The 24,259-nt window shown below is 49.2% G+C and overlaps 1 pseudogene; it reads left to right on the top strand.

Annotated features, from left to right (window-relative positions):
• The window catches only part of LOC109884715 (protein jagged-1b-like), a 183,897-nt pseudogene that overhangs the window by 88,325 nt on the left and 71,313 nt on the right, over positions 1-24,259 (top strand).

Below are 24,259 nucleotides of genomic sequence, written 5' to 3'. Positions count from 1 at the left end.
GTGGGGTGGCATTTCTTTGGGAGACCGCACAGCCCTCCATGTGCTCGCCAGAGGTAGCCTGACTGCCATTAGGTACCGAGATGAGATCCTCAGACCCTATGAGACCATATGCTGGTGTGGTTGGCCCTGGGTTCCTCCTAATGCAAGACAATGCTAGACCTCATGTGGCTGGAGTGTGTCAGCAGTTCCTGCAAGGTGAAGGCATTGATGCTATGGACTGGCTCGCCCGTTCCCCAGACCTGAATCAATTGAGCACATCTGGGACATCATGTCTCGCTCCATCCACCAACGCCACGTTGCACCACAGACTGTCCAGGAGTTGGCGGATGCTTTAGTCCAGGTCTGGGAGGAGATCCCTCAGGAGACCATCCGCCACCTCATCAGGAGCATGACCAGGCATTGTAGGGAGGTCATACAGGCACGTGGAGGCCACACACACTACTGAACCTCATTTTGACTTGTTTTAAGGACATTACATCAAAGTTGGATCAGCCTGTAGTGTGGATTTCCACTTTAATTTTGAGTGTGACTCCAAATCCAGACCTCCATGGGTTGATAAATTTGATTTCCATTGATAATTTGTGTGTGATTTTCTTGTCAGCACATTCAACTATGTAAAGAAAAAGTATTTAATAAGAATATTTCATTCATTCAGATCTAGGATGTGTTATTTTAGTGTTCCCTATATTTTTTTGAGCAGTGTATTTCAATGAGTAGATCACTACATGTAAATATGCCCTTTACGTAGAGCAGGATTTACAAACTGGAGGCTCACGGTGCATACATAGAGCAGGGTTTCCCAGGTGGAGGCCCGCGGTGCATACATAGAGCAGGATTTACAAACTGGAGGCCCACAGTGCATATGTAGAGCAGGGTTTCACAACTGGAGGCCCACGGTGCATATGTAGAGCAGGGTTTCACAACTGGAGGCCCACGGTGCATATGTAAAGCAGGATTTCACAACTGGAGGCCCACGGTGCATACGTAGAGCAGGGTTTCCCAACTGGAGGCCCACGGTGCATACGTAGAGCAGGGTTTCCCAACTGGAGGCCCATGGTGCATACGTAGAGCAGGGTTTCCCAGCTGGAGGCCCACGGTGCATACGTAGAGCAGGGTTTCCCAGCTGGAGGCCCACGGTGCATACGTAGAGCAGGGTTTCCCAACTGGAGGCCCACGGACGTTAACTTCTTGATGCTACCCTTCCCGTTAATGGGATCATTTTCGTCAGCAACCGCTGAATAGCATAGCGGTCAAATAATATTACTAAAAAATATTAATATTCATGAAATCACAAGTGCAATATTGCAAAACACAATTTAGTCTTTTGTTAATCCACCTGTCATGTCAGATTTGGAAATTATGCTTTACAGCGAAAGCAATCCAAGCGTTTGTGTAAGTTTATCGATAGCAGAGCATAACATTATGTACACTAAGCATTAAGTAGCTAGGTCATGAAAATCAGAAAAGCAATCAAATTAATCGTTTACCTTTGATGATCTTCGGATGTTTTCACTCACGAGACTCCCAGTTACACAACAAATGTTCCTTTTGTTCCATAAAGATGATTTTTATATCCAAAATACCTCCGTTTGTTTGTTGCGTTATGTTCAGAAATCCACAGGAAAGAGCGGTCACGACAACGCAGATGTATATTCCAAATAATATCCATAATGTCCACAGAAACATGTCAAAGTTTTTTATAATCAATACTCAGGTTGTTTTTAAAATATATATTCGATAATATATCAACGGAGTGTGTAGGTTTTTCAATAACTCCGGGAGAAGCAATGGCCGCTTTACTCTGTACCGCAAAACTCACTCTAAGAACCCCCACCTATCCACTTACGCAATGTGATCTTTCACGCTCATTTTTCAAAATAAAAGCCTGAAACTATGTCTAAAGACTGTTGACACCATAGGGAAGCCATAGAAAAAGGAATATGGTTGATATCCCTTTAAATGGAGGATAGGCATGCATAGGAACAGAGAGGTTTCAAAATAAGAGGCACTTCCTGATTGGATTTTCCTCAGGTTTTCGCCTGCAATATCAGTTCTGTTATACTCACAGAGTATCCTAATCTGACAATTATATGCATATTCTAGTTTCTGTGGCTGAGAAATAGGCAGTTTCAAATGGGTACGTTTTCTAGCCAAATATGAAAATACTGCCCCCTACACGCAAAAGGTTAAAACAGCAGTAAATTAGCTGCAACTGATACATTGTTAGTCTGTTTCCTCCATAATAGAGAGATCGTATACACATTTAAGCCAGGTTTGAAATGTTATGTTTTAGTCAAATATTATATCTCTGTTTGCGATTCTTGCAGTCAATTTGCAAGATAATGTTCTGGCCCCCCGAAAATGATGTTCTGGCCCCCGACCATCAGCTCCAGATAATATTGGCCTGTGGCTGAATCTAGTTAATGATCCCTGATGTGGAGGTGGTGATTTAACCTGACTGGTTTGACTCTGCCTGTCCTCTCTCTCGCTCTCCTCCTCCCCCCTCCTGTCCCTCTCCTCCTCTCCCGTCCTGCCCCTCTCCTCCCCCCCCTCCTCTCCTTCTCCCCCTCTCCTCCTCCCCCCTCTCCCTCTCCTTCTCTCCCCTCTCTCCCTCTCCTTCTCCCCCCTCTCCCCCTCCTCCTCCCCTCTCTCCCTCTCCTCCTCCCTCCTCCTCCCTCCTCCTCCTCCCCTCTCTCCCTCTCCTTCTCCCCCCTCCTCTCCCTCTCCTCCTCCCCTCTCTCCCTCTCCTCCTCCCTCCTCCTCCCTCCCCCTCCTCTTCCTCTCCTTCTCCCCCTCCTCTTCCTCTCCTCCCCCCCCTCCTCTCCCCCTCCTCCTCCCATCTCTCCCTCTCCTCCTCCCTCCTCCTCCCTCCTCCTCCTCTCCCTCTCCTCCTCTCCTACAGATATAGATGACTGCAGCACTAGTCCATGCCATAATGGAGGAACATGTCGAGACCTGGTGACTGATTTCTTCTGTGAGTGTATGAACGGCTGGAAGGGGAAGACCTGCCACTCCCGTAAGAACACAGTCTCTCTCCTCCCATTCTTTCTGTTCTACAATCACCCGAGCACATTTCTATTTGTTATTTTTTTATTTCACCTTTATTTAACCAGGGAGGCCAGTTACACATGGAATAAACAAACGTACAGTCAATAACACAATAGGAAAAATCTATATACAGTGTGTGCAAATGGAGTAAGGAGGTAAGGCAATAAATAGGCCAATAGTTGTGAAGTAATTACAATTTAGCAAATTAACACTGGAGTGATAGATGAAGATGTGTAAGTAGAGATACTGGGGTGCAGAAGAGCAGAAACACAAAACGTGCTGATGGGTGGAGGTATTCACCCAGGTGTGTTTGTGTACTGTATACAGTGCCTTGTGAAAGTATTCGGCCCCCTTGAACTTTTTTTTTTTTTTTTTGAAGCCTGAAATGTGGCAAAAGGTCGCAAAGTTCATGGGGGCCGAATACTTTCGCAAGGCACTGTATATGTGTGTGTTATGAAAGCTTGGTTTTAATCATGTGTGTGTCTCCAGGTGAGAGCCAGTGTGACGAGGTTACCTGTAACAACGGAGGGACATGTCATGATGAGGGAGACACCTTCCAGTGCAAGTGTTCCCCTGGATGGGAGGGGGCTACCTGTAATATAGGTGAGTTAGTCTGGGTGGGAGGGAGGGGCTACCTGTAATATAGGTGAGTTAGTCTGGGTGGGAGGGAGGGGCTACCTGTAATATAGGTGAGTTAGTCTGGGTGGGAGGGAGGGGGCTACCTGTAATATAGGTGAGTTAGTCTGGGTGGGAGGGAGGGGGCTACCTGTAATATAGGTGAGTTAGTCTGGGTGGGAGGGAGGGGGCTACCTGTAATATAGGTGAGTTAGTCTGGGTGGGAGGGAGGGGGCTACCTGTAATATAGGTGAGTTAGTCTGGGTGGGAGGGATGGGGCTACCTGTAATATAGGTGAGTTAGTCTGGGTGGGAGGGAGGGGGCTACATGTAATATAGGTGAGTTAGTCTGGATGGGAGGGGCTACCTGTAATATAGGTGAGTTAGTCTGGATGGGAGGGGCTACCTGTAATATAGGTGAGTTAGTCTGGATGGGAGGGGCTACCTGTAATATAGGTGAGTTAGTCTGGATGGGAGGGGCTACCTGTAATATAGGTGAGTTAGTCTGGGTGGGAGGGGCTACCTGTAATATAGGTGAGTTAGTCTGGGTGGGAGGGGCTACCTGTAATATAGGTGAGTTAGTCTGGGTGGGAGGGGCTACCTGTAATATAGGTGAGTTAGTCTGGGTGGGAGGGGGCTACCTGTAATATAGGTGAGTTAGTCTGGGTGGGAGGGAGGGGGCTACCTGTAATATAGGTGAGTTAGTCTGGGTGGGAGGGAGGGGGCTACCTGTAATATAGGTGAGTTAGTCTGGGTGGGAGGGAGGGGCTACCTGTAATATAGGTGAGTTAGTCTGGATGGGAGGGGCTACCTGTAATATAGGTGAGTTAGTCTGGGTGGGAGGGGGCTACCTGTAATATAGGTGAGTTAGTCTGGATGGGAGGGGCTACCTGTAATATAGGTGAGTTAGTCTGGGTGGGAGGGGCTACCTGTAATATAGGTGAGTTAGTCTGGGTGGGAGGGGCTACCTGTAATATAGGTGAGTTAGTCTGGGTGGGAGGGGGCTACCTGTAATATAGGTGAGTTAGTCTGGATGGGAGGGGCTACCTGTAATATAGGTGAGTTAGTCTGGATGGGAGGGGCTACCTGTAATATAGGTGAGTTAGTCTGGATGGGAGGGGCTACCTGTAATATAGGTGAGTTAGTCTGGGTGGGAGGGGGCTACCTGTAATATAGGTGAGTTAGTCTGGATGGGAGGGGCTACCTGTAATATAGGTGAGTTAGTCTGGGTGGGAGGGGCTACCTGTAATATAGGTGAGTTAGTCTGGGTGGGAGGGAGGGGGCTACCTGTAATATAGGTGAGTTAGTCTGGGTGGGAGGGAGGGGCTACCTGTAATATAGGTGAGTTAGTCTGGATGGGAGGGGCTACCTGTAATATAGGTGAGTTAGTCTGGATGGGAGGGGCTACCTGTAATATAGGTGAGTTAGTCTGGATGGGAGGGGCTACCTGTAATATAGGTGAGTTAGTCTGTGTGGGAGGGGGCTACCTGTAATATAGGTGAGTTAGTCTGGATGGGAGGGGCTACCTGTAATATAGGTGAGTTAGTCTGGGTGGGAGGGGCTACCTGTAATATAGGTGAGTTAGTCTGGGTGGGAGGGAGGGGGCTACCTGTAATATAGGTGAGTTAGTCTGGGTGGGAGGGAGGGGCTACCTGTAATATAGGTGAGTTAGTCTGGGTGGGAGGGAGGGGCTGCCTGTAATATAGCTGTGTTAGTCCCCTCGTCCCTCCCCTGGCTCTAGACCAATAGGCACTAACCAGGCTGTTAGGATTTTATTTCAACTCATCTAATAGGACACACTAGCTTTCGCTTCTTTGTTGTACAATGTTTTTAAACGTTTAGCTGAATTTGACCCAGATGAACTAATGCTACTGACTCACCTCTCATCCCTCCTCTAGCTAAGAACAGCAGCTGTCTTCCTAACCCCTGTCAGTATGGGGGAACATGTGTGACCATAGGGGACTCCTTCACCTGCGTCTGCAAGGAGGGCTGGGAGGGAGACACCTGTAAACAGAGTGGGTATACAACACAGGTCTTCTGTCCTACCTGTTCTATCACTCCCTGTGTTCCCTGCTTACAGGAAGATGGCCTTGAGAATGGGGGAGGGGTGGGGCTTAAGGTTGGGGATGGGGAGGGCGGGGCCTTATGGTTGGGGAGGGGAGGGGGGGTGCCTTATGGTTGTGGATGGGGGAAGGTGGAGGGCCTTATTGTTGTGGATGAGGGAAGGGGGCCTTAACTCTCGCATTTTGAAATAAATGTACACGTTATTCAATAATTGAATCCAAACTGTTGGTCATCAACGGGCGTAATCGTCGTCTGCGTGGCCACGTCGCTCAAAGCAGGGTTCTGGATGGGGGAGGAGCAGGGTTCTGGATGGGGGAGGAGTAGGGTTCTGGATGGGGGGGGAGCAGGGTTCTGGATGGGGGAGGAGCAGGGTTCTGGATGGGGGAGGAGTAGGGTTCTGGATGGGGGGGAGCAGGGTTCTGGATGGGGGAGGAGTAGGGTTCTGGATGGGGGAGGAGTAGGGTTCTGGATGGGGGGGGAGCAGGGTTCTGGATGGGGGAGGAGTAGGGTTCTGGATGGGGGAGGAGCAGGGTTCTGGATGGGGGAGGAGTAGGGTTCTGGATGGGGGAGGAGCAGGGTTCTGTATGGGGGAGGAGCAGGGTTCTGGATGGGGGAGGAGCAGGGTTCTGGATGGGGGAGGAGTAGGGTTCTGGATGGGGCGTGGGTGTATGGGGATAGGGGCGTGGGTGTATGGGGATAGGGGCGTGGGTGTATGGGGATAGGGGCGTGGGTGTATGGGGATAGGGGCGTGGGTGTATGGGGATAGGGGCGTGGGTGTATGGGGATAGGGGCGTGGGTGTATGGGGATAGGGGCGGGGGTGTATGGGGGTAGGGGCGGGGGTGTATGGGGATAGGGGCGGGGGTGTATGGGGATAGGGGCGGGGGTGTATGGGGATAGGGGCGGGGGTGTATGGGGATAGGGACGGGGGTGTATGGGGATAGGGACGGGGGTGTATGGGGATAGGGGCGTGGGTGTATGGGGATAGGGGCGTGGGTGTATGGGGATAGGGGCGTGGGTGTATGGGGATAGGGGCGGGGGTGTATGGGGATAGGGACGAGGGTGTATGGGGATAGGGGCGGGGGTGTATGGGGATAGGGGCGGGGGTGTATGGGGATAGGGGCGGGGGTGTATGAGGGTAGGGGCGTGGGTGTATGGGGGTAGGGGCGGGGGTGTATGGGGATAGGGGCGGGGGTGTATGGGGATAGGGGCGGGGGTGTATGGGGATAGGGGCGGGGGTGTATGGGGATAGGGACGAGGGTGTATGGGGATAGGGGCGGGGGTGTATGGGGATAGGGACGGGGGTGTATGGGGATAGGGGCGGGGGTGTATGGGGATAGGGGCGGGGGTGTATGAGGATAGGGGCGTGGGTGTATGGGGGTAGGGGCGGGGGTGTATGGGGATAGGGGCGTGGGTGTATGGGGATAGGGGCGTGAGTGTATGGGGATGGGCGTGGGTGTATGGGGATAGGGGCGGGGGTGTATGGGGATAGGGGCGTGGGTGTATGGGGATAGGGGCGTGGGTGTGTGGGGGTAGGGGCGTGGGTGTGTGGGGATAGGGGCGTGGGTGTGTGGGGATAGGGGCGTGGGTGTATGGGGATAGGGGCGTGGGTGTATGGGGATAGGGACGGGGGTGTATGGGGATAGGGGCGGGGGTGTATGGGGATAGGGACGGGGGTGTATGGGGATAGGGGCGGGGGTGTATGGGGATAGGGGCGGGGGTGTATGAGGATAGGGGCGTGGGTGTATGGGGGTAGGGGCGTGGGTGTATGGGGATAGTGGCGTGAGTGTATGGGGATGGGCGTGGGTGTATGGGGGTAGGGGCGGGGGTGTATGGGGATAGGGGCGTGGGTGTATGGGGGTAGGGGCGGGGGTGTATGGGGATAGGGGCGTGGGTGTATGGGGATAGGGGCGTGGGTGTATGGGGATAGGGGCGTGGGTGTATGGGGGTAGGGGCGGGGGGTTGTGGGGATGGGGTGTGGGTGTATGGGGATAGGGGCGTGGGTGTATGGGGATAGGTGGCGGGGGTGTACGGAGATAGGGGCGTGGGGATAGGGGCGGGGGTGTATGGGGATAGGGGCGGGGGTGTATGGGGGTAGGGGTGGGGGTGTATGGAGTGTGAGCAGGGGTGTGGGGGTATAAGCGGGGGTGTGGGGGTATAAGCGGGGGTGTATGGAGTGTGAGCAGGGGTGTGGGGGTATAAGCGGGGGGTGTATGGGGATAGGGGCGGGGGTGTGTGGGGACAGGGGCGTGGGTGTATGGGGTGTGAGCAGGGGTGTGGGGGTATAAGCGGGGGTGTGGGGGTATAAGCAGGGGTGTGGGGGTATAAGCGGGGGTGTAGGGGTATAAGCGGGGGTGTAGGGGTGTAAGCGGGGGGGTGGGGGTATAAGCGGGGGGGGTGGGGGTATAAGCGGGGAGTGTATGGGGGTAGGGGCGGGGGTGTATGGAGTGTGAGCAGGGGTGTGGGGGTATAAGCGGGGGGTGTGTGGGGATAGGGGCGGGGGTGTGTGGGGATAGGGGCGTGGGTGTATGGGGTGTGAGCAGGGGTGTGGGGGTATAAGCGGGGGTGTGGGTGTATAAGCGGGGGTGTAGGCCCTGCTCCTTGTTAGCAGGGCCTGGTGCTGCTCCTTGTTAGCAGGGCAAGAGGCCACGGTGTTTAATAACTCAGGCCGTGTGGCGCCAAACACGACAAGACAGCACGCTAACACAACCTCTGGACACTCATGTCTCTCTCTGTCTCTGTCTGTCTATCTCTCTTTTGCTGTCTCCCTCTCTCTCTCTCTCTGTCTCTCTCTGTCTCTCTCCCTGTCTCTCTCTCTGTCCCTCTCTCTCTCTCTCTCTCTCTCTCTGTCTCTCTCTGTCTCTGTCTCTCTCTCCCTCTCTGTCTTTGTCTCTGTCTCTCTCCCTCTCTCTCTCTCTGTCTCTCTCTGTCTCTCTGTCTCTCTCTCTCTGTCTCTCTCTCCCTCTCTCTCTCTGTCTCTGTCTCTCTCTCTCTGTCTCTCTCTCTCTCTCTCTCTGTCTCTGTCTGTCTCTCTCTGTCTCTCTCTGTCTCTCTCTCTCTCTCTCTCTCTCTCTGTCTCTCTCTCTGTCTCTCTCTCTCTCTCTCTGTCTCTCTCTGTCTCTCTCCCTCTCTCTCTGTCTCTCTGTCTCTCTCTCTCTCTCTCTCCACATGCGTGTGAAAATAACTCCTCTCTCTTTTTTCCAGATACCAACGACTGTAATCCCCACCCATGGTAAGTGGAACACATTTCAGACAAGACAGATCAGAACAAGGTGTTCCTCTACTTTGCACCATACCAAATATTTAACCATTTTCTATAGTCTGCCAGATGGGTGGGTTCTGGCCCAGATATATTATTTCAAATGATGCCGAATAGTATTTGAACCCAGGTTTATTCTGCAGTCTGTACTGAAGTTTCTCACATGCAGGTTCTCTCTCTGTCTGTCTCTCTCTCTTTCTGACCAGAACATTTGAGTTCTGCATCCAAGATGGCACCCTATTCCCTTTGCAGACTATAATGGTTAGGAAGGAGGACACAGACTATAATGGTTAGGAAGGACACAGACTATAATGATTAGGAAGGACACAGACTATAATGGTTAGGAAGGACACAGACTATAATGGTTAGGAAGGACACAGACTATAATCGTTAGGAAGGACACAGACTATAATGGTTAGGAAGGACACAGACTATAATGGTTAGGAAGGACACAGACTCTAATGGTTAGGAAGGAGGACACAGACTCTAATGTTTAGGAAGGAGGACACAGACTATAATGGTTAGGAAGGACACAGACTATAATGGTTAGGAAGGAGGACACAGACTCTAATGGTTAGGAAGGAGGACACAGACTATAGTGGTTAGGAAGGACACAGCCTATAGTGGTTAGGAAGGACACAGACTCTAATGGTTAGGAAGGACACAGACTATAATGGTTAGGAAGGAGGACACAGACTATAATGGCTAGGAAGGACACAGACTATAGTGGTTAGGAAGGAGGACACAGACTATAATGGCTAGGAAGGACACAGACTATAGTGGTTAGGAGGGAGGACACAGACTATAATGGCTAGGAAGGACACAGACTATAGTGGTTAGGAGGGAGGACACAGACTATAATGGTTAGGAAGGACACAGACTATAGTGGTTAGGACGAAGGACACAGACTATAGTGGTTAGGAGGGAGGACACAGACTATAGTGGTTAGGAAGGACACAGACTATAATGGTTAGGAAGGACACGGACTATAATGGCTAGGAAGGACAAAGACTATAATGGTTAGGAAGGAGGACACAGACTATAATAGTTTAGAAGGACACCAACTCTAATGGTTAGGAAGGACACAGTCTATAATGGTTAGGAAGGACACAGACTATACTGGTTAGGAAGGAGGACACAGACTATAATGATTAGGAAGGAGGACACAGACTATAGTGGTTAGGAAGGACACAGAGTATAATGGTTAGGAAGGACACAGACTATAATGGTTAGGAAGGACACAGACTATAATGATTAGGAGGGAGGACACAGCCTTTAATGGTTAGGAAGGACACAGACTATAATGGTTAGGAAGGACACAGACTCTAATGGTTAGGAAGGACACAGACTCTAATGGTTAGGAAGGACACAGACTATAGTGGTTAGGAAGGACACAGTTTATAATGGTTAGGAAGGACACAGACTCTAATGGTCAGGAAGGACACAGACTCTAATGGTTAGGAAGGAGGACACAGACTATAATGGTTAGGAAGGACACAGACTCTAATGGTTAGGAAGGACACAGACTATAATGGTTAGGAAGGACACAGACTCTAATGGTTAGGAAGGAGGACACAGACTATAATGGTTAGGAAGGACACAGACTATAATGGTTAGGGAGGACACAGACTATAATGGTTAGGAAGGACACAGACTATAATGATTAGGAGGGAGGACACAGACTATAATGATTAGGAGGGAGGACACAGACTATAATGGTTAGGAAGGACACAGACTATAATGGTTAGGAAGGACACAGACTCTAATGGTTAGGAAGGACACAGACTATAATGGTTAGGAAGGACACAGACTATAATGGTTAGGAAGGACACAGACTATAATGGTTAGGAAGGACACAGACTATAATGATTAGGAGGGGGGACACAGACTATAATGATTAGGAGGGAGGACACAGACTCTAATGGTTAGGAAGGACACAGACTATAATGGTTAGGAAGGACACAGACTCTAATGGTTAGGAAAGACACAGACTATAATGGTTAGGAAGGACACAGACTCTAATGGTTAGGAAGGAGGACACAGAATATAATGGTTAGGAAGGACACAGATTCTAATGGTTAGGAAGGAGGACACAGAATATAATGGTTAGGAAGGACACAGACTATAATGGTTAGGAAGGACACAGACTATAGTGGTTATTGTATGTTGTTTGATGGAAGGGGATTTCCACGAAATGATTCATCATGTGAAAAATGGTAGTACTGGTTATGGTATTACTGGTTATGGTAGTACTAGTTATGGTATTACTGGTTATGGTAGTACTGGTTATGGTATTACTGTTTATGGTAGTACTCGTTATGGTAGTACTGGTTATGGTATTACTGGGTATGGTACTACTGGTTATGGTACTACTGGTTATGGTAGTACTAGTTATGGTATTGCTGGTTATGGTATTACTGGTTATGGTATTACTGGTTATGGTAGTTGTAGTTATTGTTGTACTGGTTATGGTAGTACTAGTTATGATAGTACTAGTTATGGTAGTACTAGTTACGGTAGTAGTAGTTATGGTAGTACTGGTTATGGTAGTACTGGTTATGGTTGTACTAGTTATGGTAGTACTGGTTATGGTAGTACTGGTTATGGTATTACTGGTTATGGTAGTACTAGTTATGGTAGTACTAGTTATTGTAGTACTGGTTATGGTAGTACTAGTTATGATAGTACTAGTTATGGTAGTACTAGTTATGATAGTACTGGTTATGGCAGTACTAGTTATTGTAGTACTAGTTATGGTAGTACTAGTTATGGTAGTACTGGTTATGGTAGTACTAGTTATTGTAGTACTTGTTCTGGTAGTACTGGTTCTGGTATTACTGGTTCTGGTAGTACTAGTTATGGTAGTACTAGTCATGTTGGATATCGATATCCCCCTGCCCTTCCTAGTTTGATATATGTCCCAAATTGCACCCTATTCCCTACATAGTACACTACTTTAGACCAGGGCCCATAGGGCTCTATGTAGAGGATAAGGGTGTCTTTTGGGACCTAGTCTGAGAGACTTCAGTTTGACCAAGATGTTTTGATGTTGTTCTGAGACTGAACCCTCTCTCTCTCCGTCTCTCCCCCTCCTATCTCACTTCTCCTTTCTCACCCCTCCTCTCCTCTCCCCCTCCTATCACACTTCTCTTTTCTCACCCCTCCTCCCCTCTCACCCCTTCTCTCCTCTCCTCCCTCCTCCCCTCTCACCCCTCCTCTCCTCCCTCCTCTCCTCTCCTCTCCTCTCTCCTCCCTCCTCTCCTCTCCTCTCTCCTCCCTCCTCCCCTCTCACCCCTTCTCTCCCCTCACCCCTCCTCTCCTCTCCCCCTCCTATCACACTTCTCTTTTCTCACCCCTCCTCCCCTCTCACCCCTTCTCTCCTCTCCTCCCTCCTCCCCTCTCACCCCTCCTCTCCTCCCTCCTCTCCTCTCCTCTCTCCTCCCTCCTCCCCTCTCACCCCTTCTCTCCCCTCACCCCTCCTCTCCTCTCCTCTCCCCCTCCTATCTCACTTCTCCTTTCTCACCCCTCCTCTCCTCTCCCCCTCCTATCTCACTTCTCCTTTCTCACCCCTCCTCTCCTCTCCCCCTCCTATCGCACTTCTCTTTTCTCACCCCTCCTCCCCTCTCACCCCTTCTCTCCCCTCACCACTCCTCTCCTCTCCCCCTCCTCCCCTCTCACCCCTCCTCCCCTCTCACCCCTCCTCTCCACTCCCCCTCCTATCTCACTTCTCTCCTCTCCTCCCCTCTCACCCCATCTCTCCTCCCTCCTCTCCTCCCCTCTCACCCCTCCTCCCCTCTCACCCCTTCTCTCCCCTCACCCCTCCTATCTCACTTCTCTCCTCTCCTCCCTCCTCCCCTCTCACCCCTCCTCCCCTCTCACCCCTCCTCCCCTCTCACCCCTCCTCCTCTCTCACCCCTTCTCTCCCCTCACCCCTCCTCTCCCCCTCCTATCGCACTTCTCTTTTCTCACCCCTCCTCCCCTCTCCTCCCTCCTGTCCTCTCTCCTCTTCCTCTCCTCCTCTCCAGTTATAACAGTGGGACCTGTGTGGATGGTGATAACTGGTATCGATGTGAGTGCACTCCAGGGTTCGCTGGGCCAGACTGCAGGATCAGTACGTATTAACATGGACTCTCCCTCCTCACCCACCCACTCTGGCTGAGCCGTAAGTTAGTGACTGGGTCTGGGCTGGGGCCGAGGAGAACGGACAGTCACTCTTTTGGGCCCTGGGTCAAACACAGCCACACTGCCGGTGATAACACGGCCAGGTCTCCCTCTGCCGGGTCTCCCTCGGCCAGGTCTCTCTCTCTGCCGGTGATTACACGGCCAGGTCTCCCTCTGCCGGTGATTACACGGCCAGGTCTCCCTCTGCCGGTGATTACACGGCCGGGTCTCTCTCTGCCGGTGATTACACGGCCAGGTCTCCCTCTGCCGGGTCTCTCTCTGCCGGTGATTACACGGCCAGGTCTCCCTCTGCCGGTGATTACACGGCCAGGTCTCTCTCTGCCGGTGATTACACGGCCAGGTCTCCCTCTGCCGGGTCTCTCTCTGCCGGTGATTATACGGCCAGGTCTCTCTCTCTGCCGGTGATTACACGGCCAGGTCTCTCTCTGCCAGGTCTCTCTCTGCCGGTGATTACACGGCCAGGTCTCCCTCTGCCGGGTCTCTCTCTGCCGGTGATTACACGGCCAGGTCTCCCTCTGCCGGTGATTACACGGCCAGGTCTCTCTCTGCCGGTGATTACACGGCCAGGTCTCCCTCTGCCGGGTCTCTCTCTGCCGGTGATTATACAGCCAGGTCTCTCTCTCTGCCGGTGATTACACGGCCAGGTCTCTCTCTGCCAGGTCTCTCTCTGCCGGTGATTACACGGCCAGGTCTCCCTCTGCCGGGTCTCTCTCTGCCGGTGATTATACGGCCAGGTCTCTCTCTCTGCCGGTGATTACACGGCCAGGTCTCTCTCTGCCAGGTCTCTCTCTCTGCCGGTGATTACACGGCCAGGTCTCCCTCTGCCGGGTCTCTCTCTCTGCCGGTGATTATACGGCCAGGTCTCTCTCTCTGCCGGTGATTACAAGGCCAGGTCTCCCTCTGCCGGGTCTCTCTCTGCCGGTGATTATACGGCCAGGTCTCCCTCTGCCGGGTCTCTCTCTCTGCCGGTGATTACACGGCCAGGTCTCCCTCTGCCGGGTCTTTCTCTCTGCCGGTGATTATACGGCCAGGTCTCTCTCTCTGCCGGTGATTACAAGGCCAGGTCTCCCTCTGCCGGGTCTCTCTCTGCCGGTGATTATACGGCCAGGTCTCCCTCTGCCGGGTCTCTCTCTGCCGGTGATTATACGGCCAGGTCTCCCTCTGCCGGGTCTCTCTCTGCCGGTGACTAAACGGCCAGGTCTCCCTCGGCTGGGTCTCTCTCTGCTGGTGACTAAACGGCCAGGTCTCTCTCTGCCGGTGATTACACGGCAAGTTCTCTCTCTGCCGGTGATTACACGGCAAGTTCTCTCTCTGCCGAGTCTCTCTCTGCCGGTGACTAAACGGCCAGGTCTCTCTCTCTGCAGGTGATTAAGCGGCCAGATCTCTCTCTGCCGGGTCTCTCTCTGCCGGTGACTAAACGGCCAGGTCTCTCTCTGCCGGTGATTACACGGCAAGTTCTCTCTCTGCCGGTGATTACACGGCAAGTTCTCTCTCTGCTGAGTCTCTCTCTGCCGGTGACTAAACGGCCAGGTCTCTCTCTCTGCAGGTGATTAAGCGGCCAGATCTCTCTCTGCCGGGTCTCTCTCTGCCGGTGATTAAACGGCCAGGTCTCCCTCTGCCGGTGATTAAACTCTGGCGCTCTGAGGCTCTGGGGGCCCTCTGAGGCTCTGGGGGCCCTCTGAGGCTCTGGGGTGCTCTGAGGATCTGGGGCGCTCTGAGGCTCTGGGGCGCTCTGAGGCTCTGGGGGCCCTCTGAGGCTCTGGGGGCCCTCTGAGGCTCTCTGAGGCTCTGGGGCGCTCTGAGGCTCTGGGGCGCTCTGAGGCTCTGGGGGCCCTCTGAGGCTCTGGGGGCCCTCTGAGGCTCTGGGGGCCCTCTGAGGCTCTGGGGTGCTCTGAGGATCTGGGGCGCTCTGAGGCTCTGGGGCGCTCTGAGGCTCTGGGGCGCTCTGGGGCGCTCTGAGGCTCTGGGGCGCTCTGAGGCTCTGGGGCGCTCTGGGGCGCTCTGAGGCTTTGGGGCGCTCTGAGGCTCTGGGGCGCTCTGAGGCTCTGGGGCGCTCTGGGGCACTCTGAGGCTCTGCAGCACCGGCCTGAGGCGTCACTACAGTCCCTGGTTCGAATCCAACCTGTATCACATCCGGCCATGAATGGGAATCCCATAGGGCGACGCACAATTGGCACAGCGTCTTCCAGGTTTAGCCAGGGTAGGCCGTCGTTGTGAAATAAGAATTTGTTCTTAACTGGCTTGCCTAGTTAAATAAAGGTTAAAAAACGTGTGTGTGTTGCAGAGACTGTGAGAATTTGATGATCAGTCCAAAAAAATCTAAATTCAAAAGAGTGTCGTTTAAGGCTTAATGTCAAACGTAATTGGATCGTTCCTGACTGCTATAATGTGTGTGTGTGTGTGTCAGATATCAACGAATGCCAGTCCTCGCCGTGTGTGTTTGGTGCTACCTGTGTTGATGAAATCAATGGCTTCCACTGCCTGTGTCCCAAAGACCGATCAGGACCACGTTGTCAGGACGGTAAGGATCTCTGAAAACACGATCTCACACTATCTCTATGTCATAGGATCTCTGAAAACACGAGCTCACGATCTCTCTGTCATAGGATCTCTGAAAACACGATCTCTCTGTCATAGGATCTCTGAAAACACGAGCTCACGATCTCTCTGTCATAGGATCTCTGAAAACACGAGCTCACGATCTCTCTCTGTCATAGGATCTCTGAAAACACGATCTCTCTGTGTCATAGGATCTCTGAAAACACATGCTCACGATCTCTCTATGTCATAGGATCTCTGAAAACACGTGCTCACGATCTCTCTATGTCATAGGATCTCTGAAAACACGATCTCTCTGTGTCATAGGATCTCTGAAAACACGATCTCTCTGTCATAGGATCTCTGAAAACACGATCTCTCTATGTCATAGGATCTCTGAAAACACGATCTCTCTGTGTCATAGGATCTCTGAAAACACGATCTCTCTATGTCATAGGATCTCTGAAAACACGATCTCTCTGTGTCATAGGATCTCTGAAAACACGATCTCTCTATGTCATAGGATCTCTGAAAACACGTGCTCACGATCTCTCTATGTCATAGGATCTCTGAAAACACGTGCTCACGATCTCTCTATGTCATAGGATCTCTGAAAACGCGATCTCTCTGTGTCATAGGATCTCTGAAAACGCGATCTCTCTGTGTCATAGGATCTCTGAAAACGCGATCTCTCTATGTCATAGGATCTCTGAAAACACGTGCTCACGATCTCTCTGTGTCATAGGATCTCTGAAAACACGATCTCTCTGTGTCATAGGATCTCTGAAAACGCGATCTCTCTGTGTCATAGGATCTCTGAAAACGCGATCTCTCTGTGTCATAGGATCTCTGAAAACGCGATCTCTGAAAACGCGATCTCTGAAAACACGATCTCTCTGTCATTTGAAATTATTTTACTGTTATAATATTTATTTATTTACAACAACAAAGAAAATCACTTTTGCTCTACTCTCTTGACCAATCAGAATGATCCAAAATGCCACAACAGCAGACTGATATTCTGGTACCTTTTGGCTAACCGTAGGCTAGGCTGACAGCAGACGGTGTACCGTTGTTTTCAGGGTGCTATTCTGGTACCTTTTGGCTAACCGTAGGCTAGGCTGACAGCAGACGGTGTACCGTTGTTTTCAGGGTGCTATTCTGGTACCTTTTGGCTAACCGTAGGCTAGGCTAACAGCAGACGGTGTACCGTTGTTTTCAGGGTGCTATTCTGGTACCTTTTGGCTAACCGTAGGCTAGGCTGACAGCAGACGGTGTACCGTTGTTTTCAGGGTGCTATTCTGGTACCTTTTGGCTAACCGTAGGCTAGGCTAACAGCAGACGGTGTACCGTTGTTTTCAGGGTGCTATTCTGGTACCTTTTGGCTAACCGTAGGCTAGGCTAACAGCAGACGGTGTACCGTTGTTTTCAGGGTGCTATTCTGGTACCTTTTGGCTAACCGTAGGCTAGGCTAACAGCAGACGGTGTACCGTTGTTTTCAGGGTGCTATTCTGGTACCTTTTGGCTAACCGTAGGCTAGGCTAACAGCAGACGGTGTACCGTTGTTTTCAGGGTGCTATTCTGGTACCTTTTGGCTAACCGTAGGCTAGGCTAACAGCAGACGGTGAAAGAGAAGTCTGATGTTTGCCATCATTATTCTGTAGAACTGATTCTGTTTCTGTGGGGTTTGCATTGATCTGTGTCTGGTCTTGTTCTCCATTGGTGCCTGTTTTATAATGGCTATTTGAAGTGGGGAAAATAGTGTTGTCAGGGCTCAGCGGAGGGATAAATGCACTATGATAGTAAAATGCCTTTTCATGTAAAACACAACCCATAGCCAGGCCTGGAGGAAGGAGGTACACAACCCATAGCCAGGTGGCAGGAGGTACACAACCCATAGCCAGGAGGTACACAACCCATAGCCAGGAGGCAGGAGGTACACAACCCATAGCCAGGCCTGGTGACAGGAGTAACACAACCCATAGCCAGGAGGTACACAACCCATAGCCAGGAGGCAGGAGGTACACAACCCATAGCCAGGTTGCAGGAGTAACACAACCCATAGCCAGGAGGTACACAACCCATAGCCAGGAGGCAGGAGGTACACAACCCATAGCCAGGAGGTACACAACCCATAGCCAGGAGGCAGGAGGTACACAACCCATAGCCAGGTGGCAGGAGTAACACAACCCATAACCAGGAGGTACACAACCCATAGCCAGGAGGCAGGAGGTACACAACCCATAGCCGGGTGGCAGGAGTAACACAACCCATAGCCAGGTGGCAGGAGGTACACAACCCATAGCCAGGAGGCAGGAGGTACACAACCCATAGTCAGGAGGTACACAACCCATAGCCAGGAGGTACACAACCCATAGCCAGGAGGCAGGAGGTACACAACCCCTAGCCAGGAGGCAGGAGGTACACAACCCATAGCCAGGAGGTACACAACCCATAGCCAGGAGGCAGGAGGTACACAACCCATAGCCAGGAGGCAGGAGGTACACAACCCATAGCCAGGTGGCAGGAGGTACACAACCCATAGCCAGGCCTGGTGGCAGGAGTAACTCGTAATGATTAAGGGCGCATCAGAAATGATTAAGGGGGCGTCAGAAATGATTAAGGGGGCGTCAGAAAGGATTTAGGGGGCGTCAGAAAGGATTTAGGGGGCGTCAGAAAGGATTTAGGGGGCGTCAGAAAGGATTTAGGGGGCGTCAGAAATGATTAAGGGGGCCTCAGAAATGATTTAGGGGGCGTCAGAAATGATTAAGGGGGCGTCAGAAATGATTAAGGGGGCGTCAGAAATGATTAAGGGGGCGTCAGAAATGATTAAGGGGGTGTCAGAAATGATTAAGGGGGCACAACTATTTTAGCTTGCTGATAATACAGGATGGATAATAATCCATTCCACACATTGTATTCACAGCCCGGCTGTCTCAAGATTACAGGCTACTGCACCACTTTACAAACATGGACAAATCATAACCATCTCGAGAAATGACATGTTATGACAACACTACACAGCTACATGCACAATACCCGTCAATGTAGTGCAGAATATATGCTAATTCCCGTAATACCAGCTGTTTGGTTGTTTAAATCGTGCTGAAATGTCTCCCAGTACAGCTTCCAGAGTGCTGAAAAGCCGTCTCTTCCCTCTCATTATCCTCTTCTTGCTGGCCCATTGTTTCCACCACATATTCTTTCAGATTACTTCTCACTACTCTTTGCCGTTTGCTTGGAGAGGGGGTGTCCATGTGCTTGTATTTCTCCCGTAACTCATCAAACTCACTGTCAGCTCACAGTTTTTCCATGCAATTGTGGTCACTCGGATACCTCCAATGTCACCAGGCTGCAAGATGGTTTCGCAGTTGCCTTTGCTGCTGGGCTCAGCGGCCTTGGCCTCAATGATAGCGTCTGCTCAGCGGCCTTGGCCTCAATGATAGCGTCTGCTCAGCGGCCTTGGCCTCGATGATAGCGTCGGCTTAGCATCCTTGGCCTCGATGATAGCGTCTGCTCAGCGGCCTTGGCCTCGATGATAGCGTCGGCTCAGCGGCCTTGGCCTCGATGATAGCGTCGGCTCAGCGTCCTTGGCCTCGATGATAGCGTCGGCTCAGCGTCCTTGGCCTCGATGATAGCGTCGGCTCAGCGGCCTTGGCCTCGATGATAGCGTCGGCTCAGCGGCCTTGGCCTCGATGATAGCGTCGGCTCAGCGGCCTTGGCCTCGATGATAGCGTCGGCTCAGCGGCCTTGGCCTCGATGATAGCGTCGGCTCAGCGGCCTTGATCTCGATGATAGCGTCGGCTCAGCGGCCTTGGCCTCTGATAGCGTCGGCTCAGCAGCCTTGGCCTCGATGATGGCGTCGGCTCAGCGGCCTTGGCCTCGATGATAGCGTCGGCTCAGCGGCCTTGGCCTCGATGATAGCGTCGGCTCATCAGGGTTGGCCTCGATGATAGCGTCGGCTCAGCGTCCTTGGCCTCGATGATAGCGTCGGCTCTGCTTCCACGCACCTCGATGATAGCGTCGGCTCAGCGGCATTGGCCTCTGTGGCAGGCTTCTCCCCCTCCTCCCTGCGTTGATCCAATGCTGTCGTTGTGTTCTGGCGAAACCACTTACTAATATCCATCATGGTATCAGCTACCTACTTAACTGTTACCATTTAGCTGCGCTGTGAAACGTATTTTTTCCCATGGTACGTAACCTTTAAAGTAAAGCCCTTCTACTGTGAAGACCAATCAAAACACACATTTTTCAACTGGTAAAATGTGTATGACGTACGTATAGATGCATGCAAGGGAGTTGCATGAACGAAGCGAACACAACATATTGGTTGGGCATGACGGGGTGGGGGGGCAGAATAAGGATACAAACTAAAGGGGCAGAATATTCCAACTAAAGGGGCAGAATATTCAAACTAAATGGGCAGAATATTCCAACTAAAGGGGCAGAATATTCCAACTAAAGGGGCAGAATATTCCAACTAAAGGGGCAGAATATTCCAACTAAAGGGGCAGAATATTCAAACTAAAGGGGCAGAATATTCCTACTAAATGGGCAGAATATTCCAACTAAATGGTGCAGAATATTCCAACCAAAGGGGCAGAATATTTAAACTAAAGGGGCAGAATATTTAAACTAAAGGGGCAGAATATTCCAACTAAAGGGGCAGAATATTCCAACTAAAGGGGCAGAATATTCCAACTAAAAGGGGCAGAATATTCCAACTAAATGGGCAGAATATTCCAACTAAAGGGGCAGAATATTCCAACTAAAGGGGCATGATATTCCAACTAAATGGGCAGAATATTCCAACTAAAGGGGCAGAATATTCCAACTAAAGGGGCATGATATTCCAACTAAATGGGCAGAATATTCCAACTAAATGGGCAGAATATTCCAACTAAGGGGCATAATATTCAAACTAAAGGGGCAGAATATTCCAACTAAAGGGCCAGAATATTCCAACCAAAGGGGCAGAATATTCAAACTAAATGGGCAGAATATTTAAACTAAAGGGGCAGAATATTCAAAATAAAGGGGCAGAATATTCCAACTAAAGGGGCAGAATATTCCAACTAAAGGGGCAGAATATTCCAACTAAATGGGCAGAATATTCCAACTAAATGGGCAGAATATTCCAACTAAAGGGGCAGAATATTCCAACTAAATGGGCAGAATATTCCAACTAAAGGGGCATTATATTCAAACTAAAGGGACAGAATATTCAAACTAAAGGGGCAGAATATTCAAACTAAAGGGGCATAATATTCAAACTAAAGGGGCATAATATTCAAACTAAAGGGGCATAATATTCAAACTAAATGGGCAGAATATTCCAACTAAAGGGGCAGAATATTCCAACTAAATGGGCATGATATTCAAACTAAAGGGGCATGATATTCCAACTAAATGGGCAGAATATTCCAACTAAAGGGGCAGAATATTCCAACTAAATGGGCATTATAATCCAACTAAAGGGGCAGAATATTCCAACTAAAGGGGCAGAATATTCAAACTAAATGGGCAGAATATTCAAACTAAAGGGGCAGAATATTCCAACTAAAGGGGCAGAATATTCAAACTAAAGGGGCAGAATATTCCAACTAAAGGGGCAGAATATTCCAACTAAAGGGGCATGATATTCCAACTAAAGGGGCATGATATTCCAACTAAATGGGCATTATAATCCAACTAAAGGGGCATAATATTCCAACTAAAGGGGCAGAATATTCAAACTAAATGGGCAGAATATTCAAACTAAAGGGGCAGAATATTCCAACTAAAGGGGCAGAATATTCCAACTAAAGGGGCAGAATATTCCAACTAAAGGGGCAGAATATTACAACTAAATGGGCAGAATATTACAACTAAATGGGCAGAATATTCCAACTAAACTAAAGGGGCAGAATGTTCCAACTAAAGGGGCATAATATTCAAACTAAAGGGGCAGAATATTCCAACTAAAGGGGCAGAATATTCCAACTAAAGGGGCAGAATATTACAACTAAATGGGCAGAATATTCAAACTAAAGGGGCTGAATATTCCAAGTAAAGGGGCAGAATATTCCAACTAAATGGGCAGAATATTCAAACTAAATGGGCAGAATATTCCAACTAAAGGGGCAGAATATTCCAACTAAAGGGGCAGAATATTCAAACTAAATGGGCAGAATATTCAAACTAAATGGGCAGAATATTCCAACTAAAGGGGCATGATATTCCAACTAAATGGGCATTATAATCCAACTAAAGGGGCATAATATTCCAACTAAAGGGGCAGAATATTCAAACTAAATGGGCAGAATATTCAAACTAAAGGGGCAGAATATTCCAACTAAAGGGGCATAATATTCCAACTAAAGGGGCAGAATATTCCAACTAAAGGGGCAGAATATTCCAACTAAAGGGGCAGAATATTCCAACTAAAGGGGCAGAATATTCCAACTAAAGGGGCATGATATTCCAACTAAATGGGCAGAATATTCCAACTAAATGGGCAGAATATTCCAACTAAAGGGGCAGAATATTCCAACTAAAGGGGCAGAATATTCCAACTAAAGGGGCAGAATATTACAACTAAATGGGCAGAATATTACAACTAAATGGGCAGAATATTACAACTAAACTAAAGGGGCAGAATGTTCCAACTAAAGGGGCATAATATTCAAACTAAAGGGGCAGAATATTCCAACTAAAGGGGCAGAATATTCCAACTAAAGGGGCAGAATATTACAACTAAATGGGCAGAATATTCAAACTAAAGGGGCAGAATATTCCAAGTAAAGGGGCAGAATATTCCAACTAAATGGGCAGAATATTCAAACTAAATGGGCAGAATATTCCAACTAAAGGGGCAGAATATTCCAACTAAAGGGGCAGAATATTCCAACTAAAGGGGCATGATATTCCAACTAAATGGGCATTATAATCCAACTAAAGGGGCATAATATTCCAACTAAAGGGGCAGAATATTCAAACTAAAGGGGCAGAATATTACAACTAAAGGGGCAGAATATTCCAACTAAATGGGCAGAATATTCCAACTAAACTAAAGGGGCAGAATGTTCCAACTAAAGGGGCAGAATGTTCCAACTAAAGGGGCAGAATGTTCCAACTAAAGGGGCAGAATATTCCAACTAAAGGGGCAGAATATTCCAACTAAAGGGGCAGAATGTTCCAACTAAAGGGGCATTATATTCAAACTAAAGGGGCAGAATATTCAAACTAAAGGGGCATCGTATTCAAACTAAAGGGGCATAATATTCAAACTAAAGGGGCAGAATATTCCAACTAAAGGGGCAGAATATTACAACTAAAGGGGCAGAATATTACAACTAAATGGGCAGAATATTCCAAGTAAAGGGGCAGAATATTCCAACTAAAGGGGCAGAATATTCAAACTAAATGGGCAGAATATTCAAACTAAATGGGCAGAATATTCCAACTAAAGGGGCAGTATATTCCAACTAAAGGGGCATGATATTCCAACTAAATGGGCAGAATATTCCAACTAAATGGGCAGAATATTCAAACTAAGGGGCATAATATTCAAACTAAAGGGGCAGAATATTCCAACTAAAGGGGCAGAATATTCCAACTAAATGGGCAGAATATTCAAACTAAAGGGTCAGAATATTCCAACTAAAGGGGCAGAATATTCCAACTAAAGGGGCATAATATTCCAACTAAAGGGGCAGAATATTCAAACTAAATGGGCAGAATATTCAAACTAAATGGGCAGAATATTACAACTAAATGGGCAGAATATTCAAACTAAATGGGCAGAATATTCCAACTAAACTAAAGGGGCAGAATGTTCCAACTAAAGGGGCATAATATTCAAACTAAAGGGGCAGAATATTCCAACTAAAGGGGCAGAATATTCCAAGTAAAGGGGCAGAATATTCCAACTAAAGGGGCAGAATATTCAAACTAAATGGGCAGAATATTCCAACTAAAGGGGCAGAATATTCCAACTAAAGGGGCATGATATTCCAACTAAAGGGGCATGATATTCCAACTAAATGGGCATTATAATCCAACTAAAGGGGCATAATATTCCAACTAAAGGGGCAGAATATTCAAACTAAATTAGCAGAATATTCAAACTAAAGGGGCAGAATATTCAAACTAAAGGGGCAGAATATTCCAACTAAAGGGGCAGAATATTCCAACTAAAGGGGCAGAATATTACAACTAAATGGGCAGAATATTCAAACTAAATGGGCAGAATATTCCAACTAAACTAAAGGGGCAGAATGTTCCAACTAAAGGGGCAGAATATTCCAACTAAAGGGGCAGAATATTCCAACTAAAGGGGCAGAATGTTCCAACTAAAGGGGCATTATATTCAAACTAAAGGGGCAGAATATTCAAACTAAAGGGGCAGAATATTCAAACTAAAGGGGCAGAATATTCAAACTAAATGGGCAGAATATTCCAACTAAAGGGGCAGAATATTCCAACTAAATGGGCAGAATATTCAAACTAAAGGGGCAGAATATTCCAAGTAAAGGGGCAGAATATTCCAACTAAAGGGGCAGAATATTCAAACTA

Source organism: Oncorhynchus kisutch, linkage group LG25 (assembly GCF_002021735.2).
Source record: "Oncorhynchus kisutch isolate 150728-3 linkage group LG25, Okis_V2, whole genome shotgun sequence".
Classification (NCBI taxonomy): domain Eukaryota; kingdom Metazoa; phylum Chordata; class Actinopteri; order Salmoniformes; family Salmonidae; genus Oncorhynchus; species Oncorhynchus kisutch.
This window is presented reverse-complemented; position numbering and strand designations above follow the sequence as displayed.